Source organism: Rattus rattus, chromosome 3 (assembly GCF_011064425.1).
Source record: "Rattus rattus isolate New Zealand chromosome 3, Rrattus_CSIRO_v1, whole genome shotgun sequence".
Lineage (NCBI taxonomy): Eukaryota > Metazoa > Chordata > Mammalia > Rodentia > Muridae > Rattus > Rattus rattus.
The window spans coordinates 51,354,790-51,370,043 of record NC_046156.1 but is presented as its reverse complement, the minus strand read 5'-3'; the positions used below and the strand labels follow the sequence as shown (position 1 = coordinate 51,370,043).

Sequence of the window (15,254 nt, the reverse complement as noted above, 5' to 3'; positions counted from 1 at the left end):
CTAGACCATGCGCCGGCCAGGAAGTAGCGCTACAGCCACAACAGGGAGGGTAAACTATTGAAAATCTCAACACAACATGACAATCTTCCTGGGAATGAAGTTTCACAGCTGTTCGTGATCCTAACTGTCAGTCTAGAGCTAAACAATTATTCAGTTCACAGTTTATCCAATCAAATAGAAAAGCACACTGTGTACTAATTCAGTTTACTTGATTTATAATATTAATTCATTTTAAATAACAAATTTAAAAGTAACATAATGTACTGAGAAAATCGTGGCTTTCAGACACGTAATTATAACTCAAACAATGTTTTGCTGGGACTATTTTTGAACACATTTGGGGAAACATTGCACTGATAAATTGAAGTCTTTCATTTCCTCTATTTCTGGTTGCCATGAGTTGAAGAGGCATCTCAGACAGCCACTTGACACCATACATCTCAAGCCCAAACAGCCTCAAATTCAGACTGAATCATGCAGCCTGGAGGTTCAGGCCTTCTCTGCTCAATCTTTATACTGACATTCTTGAATGTCAAATCTTTCTATATCGGTACAAACTCTTTATACATTCATCTCTTCCCATGGATCATGCCTTCCCACATCAGCGATCAGGTCCACCAACCACCCTGCTCAGAATCACACCTGGGCATCTCAGGCTCTAACCTCCTGAACTCACCTCAGCATCTCATTCTCATTTCGACGATCGAAAATTTCGCTTCTGTTTTACATGGTGCCTCCTTCTCTCCCTCTTTCTCCTCTTTCTTCTTCTCTCATTCCTTCTCTGCAGTGTTAATTTTTGTCTTCCCTCTGTTACTCCCATTGTTAGATCAATGGTGAAACTGAAGCCACCACTGTCTGGTTGCTCAGGAGATCTTTCCACACACTCTGTCCAGCTTGGTGTCAGAGTCCAACTTTAATGGGGGTTTAGGAGTGCCTGTCAGGTTCAGCAGATGAACAGCTGCAGCACCATGCTGTCCCTGCTGTCCACTGCCTGTGCCACTGTCTGTCAGCCCAGACAATCTCCACTATGTCAGTAGCCTGTGAGTCCCTCGAATCGATGGTTTTGCGTGGGCGGAATGATCCTCCTCCTCCTCCTTCCTTCCCTTCTGAGGTCACAGCCTGTGAGTGAGCGATCTGGGAAAATTTCAATCAACCTTCCCACACTGAGCCTGCAGTTTCAACACCGCACACCAACATGAGCCATTCCATTCTATACTGTCTCTGGTTCTCTGGGAGGCTCTCATACCACTTCTGACCTCACGACTGCACTTCACGCAGACAGTGCCAGACACCCCACCACAAATCCCATCCTCTCCCTTTCAATTTCTAAACTTGTCTCACATCCCACCACTGCCCCTCCAGCCATGCTCTCTCTCAATCCTTCCTCTCTCTCAGCCTCAGAGCCCCCTGCCCAGCCACCCTTCCACTCAGCCTGGTTAATATCTGTACTAAAAGAACTCAGCAAGTTAGACTCCAGACCTTATTGTGATACAGTTGCTAAAAGTATTTCAGCTGAGATTGTTGAATGGTTGGAAGAACCCAAAGTTCAACACAGTCATCAGGGTCCAAACAACTCTGAGACTCCACTCATACCAGTCAGAATGGCTAAATAAAAACCCAGCACAAGCGCGACGTGAGAAAGAGGAACCTCCACGCTGGTGGACTGCAACAGTACAACCACTCTGGAAATCAGCCTGAAGTTCCTCAGAAATAGACATCTCCATTGCCTGAGGACCTGTGCTGTACCTCCCCAAGCATATACCAAAGATGCTCCAATCTCACAAAGACACATACCCACTGCACCATAGTGTTCCCATTTATAATAGCCAGCCGGAAGGAACAGATGTCTTTGTTCAACCTGAAAATTTACTAACAATGAAAATTATATCAGCATCACTGAAACTTCCCAAAACATGAGACACACACAGCCTGTCGCATGACTCTCAAACTGCCCACAGTCCATTTGAATCAGTAATTCCTGTTTCAGATAATTCTAATGCTCCCATCACCCCATCTTCATTTCACGTGTGAATCAGCACAGGCTTCATCCAGCATTCCCACTGTGCCTTTTTCCCACTGCCTTCCTGCTTCCCCACAGCCTCATCCTTCCTCCATGGCACACCCACTCTCACAAGCCTCACAGACACCCTCCTGCATTTGATCAAGGTCCTCTGTCTGCCCGGAGCCACGTGTCTCCCACTCTGGTCCCCGAACCTGAGCAGCCACACATCTTCCCATAGCTCATGTCCCGGAGTCAACTCTGTCTCCTGCAGCCCACATGTTGTCCACACTGCATGGTCTGCCTGCAGTCTGCACAGCCTGTCAAGTGTCTGCCCAGACGGGACGATCCCAGTGCTTGATGGTCTCAGCCTGCTTGTCCCCTGATCACTTTGAGGCAGACCCCATCCTCTGTCCACACCAAAAATTACAAGAAATTACAGACCAAGAAGGTTGCTACAGTAAGAATGTGAAAAATTTGACAGAGAGTTTTACTTTCTGTCCTCAGTTGAAAACGCAACTTTCAAATGTTCAAATTTTGCATTTATGTATTTCAGAGTCATTGAAACAAGAACATCACAAGACTCTCAACACTGACATGCTGAACCGATATGGACCTGCACACACACCTGAGATCCCAGAATGTCAGTGTCACCTGTCTTCCATCTCCCCATCTCTCAAGCCCGACAGAGGCAGCTAGTCCTTCCTGGGCCTTGGACCTTGCTCAGCACAACATATGTATTTTGCATGTTATGGCTCTCACAGTCTCAGCTACTGTCTCACTGCCTTTTATAACTCTCAGTGATCAGCAGTCTTGCAAGTTTCAGCCATTCTCTGAGTCTGTTTGATCACTGAGTCCTACTTCTTTTCCTCAAGAAAATGCTCGATTAGTCTCACAGTTTTCAGCCCTGTATTCTTCCATTCATGATTTTCCTGAGTTTTCATGCAGTCGGCTTGAACATGAGTGTCACGATGTGGCTTCAGATTCCCACTAGCACAGTTGGTGCTTTCAGACAGGTCTCAGCCCACATCCCACAGAACTTGATGGCTGAGAAATGTTCTGGTCGTTGAAAAAGAGTTTATTCACAAGACTGAACAACAAGATGTCATCCCACATGGATGCCAGCTCAAACCAGACTGGCCCTGCATGCTGATTGAGCTGTCACAACAATTCACGTCTTGCACATTCCAGCTGGGTTTCATGCCTGCTCTTTTCATTTCAGCTACTCTTTTCCGAAACAGGTTTCTACTCTTCTTCCCTTTCTCCTCAATAATCACAGATCATACTAACTGGTGCTTACCAGGTTATTCACGTCTGTCAGTCCATAGTCTTGCAGTGACTGTCCCTGGAAATCATTGGCTGGCATTGCTGTTCATATGGGGTTCCGTCCTTCACCTTCCAGTCCCTTTCTCTGATTCTTCAACGGGGTCCCGCCTTCAGTTCAGTGAGCCTGTCGCCGGCATTCTACCATGTATTTGCTGCATTAGCCGTGTCTCAGAGACACATCTGGTTCCTCGTTGGCCATTCATTAACCATTCGCGGTCATATGCATAAATACAAGGTGTTTGAATGGGCAGCCTTTCTGTCTGTTTTAATCTTTCTGATTCTCGCCATGCCCACCTCTTTAAAGTGATGGCATCAAGATTTTGATCATCTGCCTTGAGTTCATGTGCCTGGTGCATCTAGGCACCTGCCACTTGGGCCACAGCCACTTCTTATCAATGAGTGCATACCATGTGTGTTTCTTCGTGATTGGGGTTACCTCACTCAGGATGATATTTCTCCAGTTCCCTCCATTTCATGCATGAATTCCATAAAGTCAGCTATTTTTGATAGCTGAGTAATATCTCATTGTGTAGATGCACACATTTTCAGTATCCATTCCTGTTTAGGTATCAGCCTTTTCCAAGCTTGGCCATTATAAATAAGGCTCTATGAACAGCAGTGGGAGCACGCAGCCTTAGCCAAGCTGGGGCATTTTGCCCGCAGTCAATGTCCACTCAGCTTGACAGCATACCTCAAAGTCTAGAACAAAAAAGAAGCAAATACACCCCAGGAGGAGTAGAAGGCAGGAAATAGTCAAACTCAGAGCTGAAATCAACCAAGTAGAAACAAAAAGGACCATAGAAAGAATCAACAGAACCAAAAGTTGGTTCTTTGAGAAAATCAACAAGATAGACAAACCCTTAGCCAGACTAACAAGAGGACACAGAGAGTGTGTCCAAATTAACAAAATCAGAAATGAAAAGGGAGACATAACTAAAGAATCAGAGGAAATTAAAAAAAATCATCAGATCCTACTAAAAAGCCTATATTCAACAAAACTTGAAAATCTGCAGGAAATGGACAATTTCTAGACAGATACCAGGTATCGAAGTTAAATCAGGAACAGATAAAACCATTTAAACAATCCCTATAACTCCTAACGAAAGAGAAGAAGTCATTAAAGATCTCCCCAACCAAAAAAGTGCCTAGGTCCAGACAGGTTCAGTGCAGAATTCTTCAGACCTTCATAGAAGACCTCATACCAATGCTATCCAAACTATTCCACAAAATTGAAACAGATGGAGCACTACCGAATTCCTTCTTTGAAGCCACAGTTACTCTTTTACCTAAACCACAAAAAGACCCAACAAAGAAAGAGAACTTCAGACCAGTTTCCCTTATGAATATCAATGCAAAAATACCAATAAAAATTTGGCAAAACCGAATCCAAGAGCACATTGAAAGAATCATCCACCATGATCAAGTAGGCTTCATCCCATGCATGCAGGGATGGTGTAATATACGGAAAACCATCAACGTGATCCATTATATAAACAAACTGAAAGAACAAAACCACATGATCATTTCATTAGATGCTGAGAAAGCATTTGACAAAATTCAACACCCCTTCATGATAAAAGTCCTGGAAAGAATAGGAATTCAAGGCCCATACCTAAACATAGTAAAAGCCATATACAGCAAACCAGTTGCTAACATTAAACTAAATGGAGAGAAACTTGGAAGCAATCCACACTAAAAATCAGGGACTAGACAAGGCTTCCAATTTCTCCCTGTCTATTAACTATAGTACTCAAAATCTTAGCCAGAACAGTCAGACAACAAAAGGAGGTCAAAGTGATACAAGTTTGTAGGAAGAAGTCGATATATCACTATTTGCAGATGATATGATAGTATATTTAATTGATCCCAAAAGTTCCACCAGAGAACTACTAAACCTGATTAACACCTTCAGCAAAGTGGCTGGGTATAAAATTAACTCAAATAAATCAGTAGCCTTCCTCTACACAAAAGAGAAACAAGCCGAGAAAGAAATTAGGGAAACGACATCCTTCATAATACACCCAAATAATATAAAGTACCTCGGTGTGACCTTAACCAAGCAAGTAAAAGATTTGTACAATAAGAACTTCAAGACTCTGAAGAAAGAAATTGAAGAAGACCTCAGAAGATGGAAAGATCTCCCATGCTCATGGATTGGCAGGATTAATATAGTAAAAATGGCCATTTTACCAAAAGCGATCTACAGATTCAATGCAATCCCCATCAAAATACCAATCCAATTCTTCAAAGAGTTAGACAGAACAATTTACAAATTCATCTGGAATAACAAAAAACCCAGGATAGCTAAAACTATCCTCAACAATAAAAGGACTTCAGGGGGAATCACTATCCCTGAACTCAAGCAGTATTACAGAGCAATAGTGATAAAAAACTGCATAGTATTGGTACAGAGAGAGACAGATAGACCAATGGAATATAATTGAAGACCCAGAAATGAACCCACACATTTTGGGTTCATGAACCCACTATGGTCACTTGATTTTTGACAAAGGAGCCAAAACCATCCAATGGAAAAAAGATAGCATTTTCAGCAAATGGTGCTGGTTCAACTGGAGGTCAACATGTAGAAGAATGCAGATCGATCCATGCTTATCACCCTGTACAAAGCTTAAGTCCAAGTGGATCAAGGACTTCCACATCAAACCAGATACACTCAAACTAATAGAAGAAAAAGTGGGGAAGCATCTCGAACACATGGGCACTGGAGAAAATTTCCTGAACAAAACACCAGTGGCTTATGTTCTAAGATCAAGAATCAACAAATGGGATCTCATAAAACTGCAAAGCTTCTGTAAGGCAAAGGACACTGTGGTTAGGACACAATGGCAACCAACAGATTGGGAAAAGATCTTTACCAATCCTACAACAGATAGAGGCCTTATATCCAAAATATACAAAGAACTCAAGAAGTTAGACCACAGGGAGACTAATAACCGTATTAAAAAATGGGGTTCAGAGCTGAACAAAGAATTCACAGCTGAGGAATGCCAAATGGCTGAGAAACACCTAAAGAAATGTTCAACATCTTTAGTCATAAGGGAAATGCAAATCAAAACAACCCTGAGATTCTACCTCACACCAGTGAGAATGGCTAAGATCAAAAACTCAGGGGACAGCAAATGCTGGCGAGGATGTGGAGAAAGAGGAACACTCCTCTATCATTGGTGGGATTGCAGACTGGTACAACCACTCTGTAAATCAGTCTGGAGGTTCCTCAGAAAATTGGACATTGAACTACCTGAGGACCCAGCTATACCTCTCTTGGGCATATACCCAAAAGATGCCCCAACACATAACAAAGACACGTGCTCCACTATGTTCATAGCATCCTTATTTATAATAGCCAGAAGCTGGAAAGAACCCAGATGCCCTTCAACAGAGGAATGGATACAGAAAATGTGGTACATCTACACAATAGAATATTACTCAGCTATCAAAAATAATGACTTTATGAAATTCATACGCAAATGGAGGGAACTGGAAAAATATCATCCTGAGTGAGGTAACCCAATCACAGAAAAAACACACATGGTATGCACTCATTGATAAGTGGCTATTAGCCCAAATGCTTGAATTACCCTAGATGCACAGAACACATGAAACTCAAGACGATGATCAAAATGCTAATGCTTCACCTTCTTTAAAAGGGGAACAAGAATACCCTTGGCAGGGAATAGAGAGGCAAAAAGATTAAAACAGACCCAGAAGGAACACCCATTCAGAGCCTGCCCTACATGTGGCCCATACATATACAGCCACCCAATTAGACAAGATGGATGAAGCAAAGAAGTGCAGGCCAACAGGAACCAGATGTAGATCTCTCCTGAGAGACACAGCTAGAATACAGCAAATACATAGGCGAATGCCAGCAGCAAACCACTGAACTGAGAACGGGACCCCCGTTGAAGGAATCAGAGAAAGGACTGGAAGAGCTTGAAGGGACTTGAGACCCCATATGAACAACAATGCCAACCAACCAGAGTTTCCAGGGACTAAGTCACTACCCAAAGACTATACGTGGACTGACCCTGGACTCTAACCTCATAGGTAGCAATGAATAGCCTAGTAAGAGCACCAGTTGAAAGGGAAGCCCTTGGTCCTGTTAAGACTGAACCCCCAGTGAATGTGATTGTTGGGGGGAGGGCGGTAATGGGGGGAGGATGGGGAGGGGAACACCCATATAAAAGGGGAGGGGAAGGGGTTAGGGGAATGTTGGCCTGGAAACCGGGAAAGGGAATAACATTCGAAATGTAAATAAGAAATACTCAAGTTAATAAAGAAAAAACGGGAAAAAATTGAAATAGAGGCCCATCCTCTGCTACATATGCAGCTGGAGTCATGAGTTGCTCCGTGGTTACTCTTTGGTTGGTGGTTTCGTCCCTGAGAGATCTAGGGTGTTGATATTCTTGTTCTTCCTTTGGGGTTGCAAACCCCTTCAGCTACTTCAGTCCATTCTCTAATTCCTCCATTGGGGACCCCGTTCTTAGTCCAATGGTTGACTGTGAGCATCCACCTCTATTTGTCAGGCTGTGGCAGAGTCTATCAGGAAGCAGCTATATCAGGCTCCAGTCAGCATGCAGGATAGTGTCTGGATTTGGTGACTATATGTGGGATGGATCTCCAGGTATTGCAGTCTCTGGATGGGCTTTCCTTAAGTCTCTGCTCCACACTTTGTCCCCATATTTCCTCCTGTGAGTATTTTGCTTCCTCTTCTAAGAAGGACTGAAGCATCCACACTTTGGTCTTACTTTTTATTAAGCTTCATGTGGTCTATAAATTGTATCTTTGGTATTCCGAGCTTTTGGGTTAGTATCCACTTATCATTGAGTGCATACCTTTTGTGTTCTTTTGTGATTGGGTTACCTCACTCGGGATGATATTTTCTAGTTCCATCCATTTGCCTAATAATTTCATGTTGTCATTGTTTTTAAAGATCTATTTTTTTCCCAAAGCTGAGGACCGAATCCAGGGCCTTGCCCTTGCTAGGCAAGCGCTCTACCACTGACCTAAATCCGCAACCTGTCATTGTTTTGAATTAGCTGAGTAATACTCCATTATGTAAATGTACCACATTTTCCTTATCAATTCTTAGGTTGAGAGACATCTTTGTTGTTTCCAGTCTCTGGCTGTTATGAATAAAGCTCCTATGAACATAGTATAGCAAGTGTCTTTTCAATATGATGAAACATCTTTTGGATATATGCCCAGGAGTAATATAGCTGTCTCATAGGTTAGATCTATTCTCAGTTTTCTGAGAAATGACAAAATATTTCCAAAGTAGTTGCATAAGGTTGTGCTTCTACCAGCAATGGAGGAGTTCCCCTGGCTCCACATCTTAGCCAGTGTAAGGTGGAATCTGACTCAGCTTAATTCAAATCTCCCTGACGACCAAGAACACTGAACCTTTTTTTTTAGTCTTTTTTTTTTCTTTTTTTTTTTTCCGGAGCTGGGGACCGAACTCAGAACACTTTTACAAGCGCTCTACACTGGAGCCAAACCCCAACCCCTGAACACTTCTTTAAACATTTCTCAGCCATCAGAGTTCCTCTGTCAAGAATTCTCTGTTTAGATCTCATTTTTAATTGAGTTATATGGTTTGTTGATGAGTAGTTTCTTGAGTTCTCTATATATTTTGAATAGTAGCCCTCTGTTGGATGTAGGGTTGATAAAGATCTTTTCCTATTCTGTAGGATTCCATTTACAGGCCAACAACCCCACAGAGCTCTTAACACTCGATGGCTTTTCTAATCCAAAGTTCCAAAGTCCTTTACCAATCATCCCCAAAACATGATCAGGTCTGTTACAGCAATATCCCATTTGCCTTTGTTAGGTTACCACTTTTGTGATGAAATATGATGACAAAAATGTAAGTTGGGCAGGAAAGAGTTTATTCAGCTTACACTCCAGTTTGCTGTTCATCATTGAATGAACTCAGGAGAGTAACTCAAACAGGACAGAAGCCAGGAGGCTGAAGAAGGAGCTGAGAGTTCTGCATTTTGATCTGAAAGCACCCAACTGTCTCTTTTGTACTGGGTAGGTTAGAGCAGTAGGAGTCCTGAAAGCCCACATACAGTGATACACTTCCTCCAAAAAGACCACACCTCTATACCACTTCCCCATGGGTAAAGCATATTCAAACCACCAAGCTAACTCTGTCTCCTTTCTGCAGCCAGGTGGAAACACAAGGGCCAGACCAGCTCCTGAGAACAAATGACTTATGCTGTAGCATAGTGGCCCAAATCTCAACCATATAATGTGGAATGGCATAATCGGATATCTATATTAGCCTCTCCAAGGCTCAGGAAAATCATGAAAGAATAAGAAGAAAGAATACAAGGGCTAGAAAACTTTATGAAATTTATAAACATTTGTTCCAAATCGAAACATTTTCTCTTTGAGGAAAAAGAAGAGCCCAGGACTCTGAAAGTGAATTAAACAAGACTCAGAGAATGCTTCAAAAACTTACAAGATTTGCAAGGTCCTTTCTCAAAGTTATAAAAACAGTAGACAATTGCTAAAGGATCTATGAGGGCCATAGCTAGCCATAGCATAATGCAAAATACATATAATTTGTACTATAATTTAAAATATTGTGAAAACAAAAGGTCTACCTGAAAGTCCATCTCCTAAGGTAGGTTGGATAGTCATAGTTCACAAGGATAAAATAGTCAAGAAATATAAAATCAAAGACCTACTCTGTAATGGGCTCTGCATCTTTCTACCCATCTTTTAATGAGAAGTTTATGCTAAATAAGCTTGGAAGATTAGAACAATGCAAAGGACTTTAATATTTAATCTAGGGTGTAGCTTCTGAATTTACTTCTGAACTCCACATTATGCTAGAAAAATAAGCACAGAATTCTTAGTACATTTAGAAATTTCTCTAAGTCATCAGTAAACAAATTCCTAAGAATTTGGGAGTGGTCACTGTTGTGAAACACTACTCTCTACTAAACATTCTATGAGCTGGACTGAATATTTTGTTGGATGTTTTTTCTAGCTACTGCACAAGGCACCTTGTGGATATGAAGACTTCCAAGATTTCTAACACATACCTATCTTTTTGTTGTTTTCAGAGGCTCTGATAGAAAAGGCATCCCTAACTCTTAGCTCTGCCTCTGTAGATTGCAGAGTAATTCAGGCTTAGGAATATTATGTAAAGGGCAGGTGCTGGCTCTTATCAATAGTATAATAACAGAGAATTGATAAGACCATGATTAGAAACATGGACCCTATGATCTGTGAAGAGGATGCAGAGTCTATCACATGTTAATCACAAGACTCAATCAATGACTTGATCTACTAAACCTCAGATTCTTTATATGAAAAATGAGAACAGTTGTACCAACCTTGTAGAGCCTTATGTATACTGACTTGGTATACATAAAACACCTCACAGAGTCCCTGATAGGAACTACGTGCTTAAAACTGAGGTATTATCAAAATAGAAACTCAAAGACGTACTGGCTAAATGTATGAGGAAAAGAGGTGAGTCAGACACTGTGCTAGAGGATGGCAAGCAGATGGAATGAGTCAGAAGACAGCACAGAACATCTGTACTATGACATCACCAACCTCAGGACAGGCCAGTTTGAAGTTATCTTTGTCTGAAATGGCTGTCAATATTGAATATCTAAACAAAAATCCTTTTTGGCCACATTCTAGTCACCTAGAAGTTATTACTACAGCAACTGACACATTTCTGGGGATCTGAATATCCCATCTTTTCACCTCCTCTGAGGCCAGCTCTAAGATTCATAATCTGGCATCCTCATTACTCTTAGGCATAAGTATCAGGAATCACAGGACCTTCAACTATGTGTGCAAGTTTTATGCTCCTGGGGATGCTCATTTGAAATACAAATAACACTTTCACCCCTGAGAGGGGAACATTCTTAGCTAAAACCATTTCACCGCTCATACTCCCTGGGGGCCCATATTCTTGTAACTTAAAGAAGTTGTCCACAGAGAGTTAGGTGGGTTTTTTTCTCTCTCTCTCTACTGGTAAGCATAGGAGGAAGTGAATCCTTAGTCGTTGGGCCATTTCTCATTAAAACCCGATAAGTCTGAGCAAATCTATATTCCCCTGATATCTACTACTTTTCACTTTTAATGATGTCTCTTAGGCTTTCAGGCCAATTTAAACAAAGAGATTACGAAACTTTTACATAGTGGTTGACGGATATCATGTTTAATTATATAGTCACCCCTACCACTAGCATTGTCCAAGAATATTCATTGTTAAGAGCTTTAAGCTTAATTCTTTTGTCACATCAGGCTGTCCCATGTTGGAGGATGGAGATATTTGACAAAGACCAAACCTCTATTCATGCGTCCTCCACCAACCTTCACCCTCTAATTTACAAGCATGAGTTAAAAAGGTTCCAGAAGATACCTGATCCAAATCTGTAAGGAGCTGAAAGGATTCATCCATGCAAGAGTCCATTATCAGTTCAGCATGTCAGTGTTGAGAGTCCTTCTCCATGATGTTTCTTATTTCTTCAATGACTCTAAGATTGCTGAAGCATCTCTAATAAGAACCCTGGTGCAAATAAACACAAATACATAAATGATGAGAGAGGGCTCCCTCACATTCTGCATTAAGGAGTAAAATCTGCTGGAATGCCTCTAGAAAACAATGAAAGATTGGGCCCACATATCTCATCTATAAGGTTTTGGCATTTGACTCGCCAATGTGGTTCCAATTGCCATTTTATAAAACCTTCAATGCCAAAACATCATAACATGCTGTTGATGTTCTCTTTCTTTCAGCCATCATATTTCTGTTGTTGTTGAGAATTTGATACATGATGTGTTAACGCATTAAGCATAGATTTTGATGAAATTCACTCCTCATACCTCCCTCAGATATTCCCTTCCCCTACAGATTCTCCCACTGAGTCTATTTAATGTCTATGCCCATCAGTATAGAACCATTTACTGGAGCATGGGTAGGCGCTCAGAGGCTGCATCCCTGAAGATGCGCCAAGATCTCTCACCAATGATCAATTGCAAAGAGCTCTTCAACTGAGGGTGGGACTTTGTAATCACTTCCAAATTTTGTTTTGTTCTGACAGGTACTATATTCTTGATCTAAAATTCCCACCCTGACCTTATGTTTCTATAGTTTATGATTTTCCAGCTTTAAAATGAGGACAAATAAAGCTCTCTGTCCTTCAAGGTTTTTTTTTTTTCACATCTTACTGCCTTGTACCTGCGGTCTGATAGTTACATTCAGCAGTTTTCTGATTAATGCCCCCCTTAGTCTGAAAACATAATGTTTCCCACTAATTTTTTTAATTTCATCATTTTCCAGCTGAAAAGGTATGTCATTATTAAGTCTGTGTCTTCAGAATTCTCAACTCTTGTTCACATAGCCCACCTGTAATATCAGACTAATATGCATTGACTCATCCTCCTAGCTCTTCTACTCTTCTTTGGGTAGAATATAACACAACCATGCACTCTACATTGGTACCATTTCAAAACTAGGTCAACCCAACATAGGATCATTTGTCAGTGTTCTTATGCATCACGAGCCAATCTTCTCTCATATTATCAGTGGGTGCTCAGATACTTTACTTTTTTCCTTAGTCTTTAGACATTACTGCCATCTCCTACCTCCTGGAAGAAGTGCTTTCTTCTACTTCACACAAAATATTTTGTAAATTAAAGTGACAATAATCATCCCCACATCTTAATAACATAATCTACAAGAGTTCTTTTATTTCAATCGAGGGACTTTGGAGGCTTTAAATGTTTTTAATAAAAAAGAAAAGAAGTTCCCAGGGCCTAACAGGGAGAATATTAGGTAAAATACCCGACAAAGGGGAGAGAGAACCTATAGACACCATATCCAGTGGATAGGCATGGTCCCCAGTTGAGGGATGGGGTCACTTACCCACCTCAAAAATATTAATCCAGAATTCCTCCTGCCAAAAGGAAATGCAGGGACAAATAATGAAGCAGAAACTGAAGGAAAGGCCATCCAGAGACTGCCCCACCTAGGGATCCATCCCATCTACAGACACCAAACCCAGACACTATAGCTGATGACAAGAAGCTCTTGCTGACAAGAGCCTGGTATAACTGTCTCCTGAGAGGCTCTGCCAGAGCCTGAACAATACAGATGTGGATGCACGCAGCTAAACATCAGACTGAGCACAGGGACCCTAATGAAGAAGTTAATCCAAGGACTGCATGAGCTGTAGAGGTTTGTGACACTATAGGAAGAACAACAATAGCAGCCAACCAGACACTCCAAAGTTCCCAGGGACTAAATTACCAACCAAAGAGTATACATGGGGAGAACACATGGCTCAGGTTCGATATGTAGCAGAGGATTGCCTTAGTGGTCATCACTGGGAGGGGTCCCCTTGGTCCTGTGGAGGCTTGATGACCCAAGGTAAGGGAATGCTAGGGTGCTGAGGCAGGAGTGGGTGGGTAGTGAAGGAGTACCCTCATAGAGGAGGGGAAAGGGGATAGGGAGTTTGTAGAGGGGAAACTAGGAAGGGGGAAAAATTTGAAATGTAAATAAATAAAATAACCAATTGGGGGAAAAAACAGAAAGGAAAGAGTTCCTGGTGGTTTAGCTTAATAGGAGAACAAATGCTGGATGTGAGCGAAGCCCTGTGCAGTTCACAACACAGCAAGCAAATACACATCGAAATGTCTTTTAGAAAATGAAAAGATAGATAGGGTGACAGATAGTTGATAAAGATAATTTAAAACATTATTGATAGAATATAGGTAAAAATTATTTCAATTTTTGTGTTTAAAATTTTTAGTTGAAAACACTGGGAACTAAGTTTTATTTTGAGAAACCAAAAATATCTATTTGAATATTATTATCTAAGGGCTGGGAATTACTGAACTACATTAAATGGACTTTAAGGTATATGTCTCAGGTAAGAGCATTCTTGCTTAAATCCTCCATCACGAAGACCTCCTTGGTTGTAGATGTAGTTGAAAGCTAATGTCCTTAGTTAGGCAGCATTCCAGCAGAAATAAGAGCAAAAGAGTTACAATTTAGTAGTTTAAAAAAAGTCCATGCACTAGACAGGCTAGCTGTTTCAATATGACTTTAAGGGTTTTTGATCTCTAACTTTATCTTAACATTTATTTTCTTAAATGGGTTTATTGTGTAATATTCCACCTTATTTTTTCTCATTAGCAGCCTTTTCCTCTCTCAGAACTTTTTAAGTCACACTCCTTTTGTATATGCGAAAGCAGTGTTTCTATTTGCTGCCAAGGACTCCATGTCTTGGGTACTCAAATCATCGCCTGGCCCAGACATTTCTGAGTTAATAGGCATTTGAGCTGTCTGGAATATTATGAATAAAGTTTCTACAAATATTTGTATTTTGGTGTGGACTTACATTTTCCTTCTTCATGAGCAAATTACTAATGAGGTTCCTGGGTTATATGAATAAATCAATATATGTCTCACATAGTAAAAAACGTTAAAAAATATTTTAGGAAAAATATGTCTGAAATTTTTCAAGTAGATTCCTATGAAATCTTTAAAGATTTCAGGTGTAAGATTTCTTAGTTCTGGTGTCTTTGTAATATGGTGATAATATTTTCCTTCATTGATTTAGTAATATAAATTGATAATATAGCTAAATAAGCTGTTATCTAGGTAAGATACATAAGAAATAGTTCATTTTCTTTGAAATGATTAGCCTCACCCACTAAAAAAATATTTTTCTTTTCTTTTCTTTCTTTCTTTCTTTCTTTTTTTAAATTGGGTATATTTTTTACTTACATTTCAAATGTTATTCCTCCAGGTTGCCTGTCCATAAACCTCCACCCCCTACTCCTACCCCATACGGTTGCCCCCCCCCATTCAACCCATTTACCCCCAACCCCAGACATTCTCCTGCACTGGGGGTCCAACCTTGGCTTC

The 15,254-nt window shown here is 40.9% G+C and overlaps 1 protein-coding gene across 1 annotated transcript in view; it reads right to left on the bottom strand.

The window, feature by feature from the left end:
- Nucleotides 1-15,254, bottom strand: part of Cd53 (CD53 molecule) — a 143,622-nt gene that overhangs the window by 91,609 nt on the left and 36,759 nt on the right. Inside the window, exon 2 of the mRNA XM_032897535.1 lies at nt 11,742-11,888. The gene's annotated coding sequence lies outside the window, so the exon portion shown is untranslated. The remainder of the gene's footprint in view (nt 1-11,741; nt 11,889-15,254) is intronic.